Raw genomic sequence first — 3,409 nt, forward strand, 5'->3', positions numbered from 1 at the left:
TCTCGTGGGAGAAACGCTAATGTGACATGTCATCATTGCGGAAAAAAGGGTCATATACACCCACAATGTCATGAGTTGCACAATGAGAAGCGCAAAGAGAAGGGGAAAGACAAAGTACAGGAAAAGTCATCTGATCGTAGCATTATGCCTACAAAATCTAGTGTGAAAATCGAGGAGATAAGTGTCATGCAAACTGATGACTCCGATGGAGAGTACATACTTGTAGCTAGTTCTTGTGATGCTACATTGTTGAGTGATGTTCACTCTATGTATGCGCATTGCTGGCTTTTGGATTTTGGTGCTTCATTTCATGTTACACCATGCCATGATGAGTGGTTCCACTCCTACTGCACTGTCTCTGGTTCAGTTCGCTTGGGGGATGACATGTCACTTGCTATTGTTGGCATTGGGGATGTACGACTGCAGTTCTCTACTGGCAGTACTTTTCTGTTACAGGATGTACTTCATGCACGTGCGCTTACACGCAGCCTTATGTCTGCAGGGCAGCTTGATAATGTTGGGTTTCATGTTTCATTTGGGGATTGTGCCTAGAAGATTACCCATGGCAGCGTTGTACTTGCTAGAGGTGCCAAAGCTAGCAGCCTCTATCCTCTCATAGTTGATGGGTCCTTTGTTGACCATGTTTTGTCAGTGGGTTCCATCCCACATGTATCTCTTTGGCATGCTCGTTTACGCCATATGTCCTTGAAGGGAATGAAAATGCTTTTTGGTTTGCAATACTTACAGCCCCTTGACTACGCATGTTTTGATTCATATGAGCATTGTCTTTATGGCAGACAGACTGGGAATATGCATAAGAAGTTTGGTAGGACACGCATGAGTGAGCCCGTGACATTGGTACATTCGGATGTCTGTGAACTCATGCCCTGTCAGTCTATGGGTGGTAAAAAGTATTTTGTGATGTTCATTGATGATTTTTCGCGTAAATTATGGGCTTACCCCATTAATCTTAAGTCCAAAGTCTTGGCTGTGTTTCAGAGATGGCTTGCATTGGTTGAGAACCAGATTGGGCATAGGCTAAAATGCCTTAGAACTGACAATGGGCGAGAATATGTGTCACGTGATTTTGAGCAACTATGTGACGAGAGGGATATTAAGCATTAGTTGACTGCTCCCTATACCCCACCCCACAATGGTTTGGCTGAGCGGATTAATAGAACCATCCAGGAGCATGTACGCAGTATGATTAGCCATGTAGGCTTACCACAGAGCTTTTGGGCTGAGACAGTCAGTACAGCTGTGCATGTCATAAATAGATCACCTTCTAGTGGTTTGGATTTCTAGGTTGCAGAGGAGGTATGGACTGGGAAACCTCTATCTTATGCACATCTATGTGTCTTTGGATGTGAGGCATTCTGCCATGTGCCCAAGGACAAGTGTACTAAGGTAGATCCTAAGAGTGTCAAATGCATTTTCCTTAGCTATGGAGATGCAGGCGAGATAGGTTATCACCTCTGGGATCCGCAGGCGCGAAAAGTCATCCATAGCCATGATGTAGTCTTCCATGAAGACAAGGCAACCTGAGAAGGTGGTAGAGATACACAGGGTTATATTCCAGGAGGAGCCACAAGCTCCTGCACAACCAGTTGGACAGCCTGTAGTAGCAGTTGGTACACATGGCTAGAGTGCTGGACAGGCAACAGAGTCTACTAGAGATAGACATCCACTCGATATATTTGAGCCCTCGATGCATTATGTCTTGGTTACTGATGTAGAAGAGCCTCTCACCTATGATGAGGCTATGCGCAGAGGTGACAATCACTCCTGGGAGAGGGCTATGCAGTCTGAGATAGACTCCTTGCACAAGAATATGACTTGGGATTTAGTTGCATTGCCTCAAGGCAAGAAGGCTTTGCCATGCAAATGGGTGTACAAGCTAAAAAGTGCCCCTGGAAACCCCAAGCCGGCTTATAAGGCAAGACTTATTGCTAAGGGTTTTAAACAGGAGCATGGAGTTGACTTTGATGAAGTCTTTTCTCCTGTGGTCAAAATGACTACCCTATGCTTGGTTTTGGCCTTAGTCATGCAACTTGACTTGGACATGTATCAGATGGATGTCAAGACTGCATTCTTGCATGGGGATTTGCATGATGAGATATACATGGAGCAGGCTAAGGGCTTTGCAGAACCTGGCAGGGAGCACCTAGTGTGCAAGTTGCAGAAAAGACTTCATGGCTTGAAGCAGGCACCTAGGGAGTGGTATCATAAGTTTGATGCCTTTATGCAGTCACAGGGCTACAGAAAGAGTGCTATGGATCCGTGTCTTTACACGAAGATAGCCCATGATGGCTCCTTGCTTATTTTGGTACTTTATGTGGATGATATGCTGATAGCAGGGGAAGCTCATGATGAGCTGGATGCTCTTAAATCTCAGTTGAAGAAGATCTTTGAGATGAAGGATTTGGGATAGGCCTCTCACATTCTTGGTATGCACATTAAGCGCGGCATGCATTAGGGACTACTCTATCTCTCACAGAGGAAGTACATTCATAAAGTCCTTGAGCGTTTCCGCATGCAGGACGTAAAGCCTATTGGCTGTCCAACGGGTAGTAATTCTTAACCGTCTACTCATTCAACTCTCTAAAATCTACACATAGTCGGATCTGGTTGTTTTTCTTCTTCCTGATAACAACTGGTGAACACCATTCTCTGTGCTGTACAGGGAAGATTAAACCAGCTTTTCGTAACTTCGGTAACTCCTCAAACAGCTCGTCCCTCAATTCAAAAGGCATACGCCTTACTTTCTGACACACAGGACGACTGCCTTCTTTTACAGGAATAGTATGAACAGCCAGGCTGGGAGGAATGCCTCTCGGCTCCTCATAACTCCAAGCAAAGATGTCGCGGAATTCTTGAATCAAGGACACATAGTCCTCCCTTTCTGCTGAACTAAGCATGGAACCTAATTTAATTGGCCGCGAATCATTCGGCATGCCAAGGTCCAACTCAATCACATCCGCGTCTCTTATCCTATCTTGCGGCTCTATTGGCTCATTTAGAGTTATCTGATAAATATCCTCTGTAGTGGATCCCTCTTTAGATTCATCACTGGATGATGTCTCACTACCAGATGGATCATCTGCTGTTTCTAATTCAGTAGAAGATAAGGGAGCTCTCTCACTCTGAGGAGACTCAAGGTAAGCATCCACTATTACTTGATTAGCACCTCTACCTAGAACCACTCGACCGGCGGGTATATCGACTTGACAGTCTATTCGTAAGATCCAAGGCCTGCCTAGCAAGACTCGATAGCTAGGACATCCTACAAATCTTATCACCCTAAAGTCCAAGAAGCATTCTACACTTGCAACTGTAACATGGACTTTAGTAACGCAACCTTCTAGTTGCCTTAGACTATCATCAGCCATTCTCAAAAGGGTGGAGCTGT

Source organism: Lygodium microphyllum, chromosome 17 (genome assembly GCF_053477565.2).
Source record: "Lygodium microphyllum isolate KBCC chromosome 17, Lygodium_microphyllum_v1.1.10, whole genome shotgun sequence".
NCBI lineage: Eukaryota > Viridiplantae > Streptophyta > Polypodiopsida > Schizaeales > Lygodiaceae > Lygodium > Lygodium microphyllum.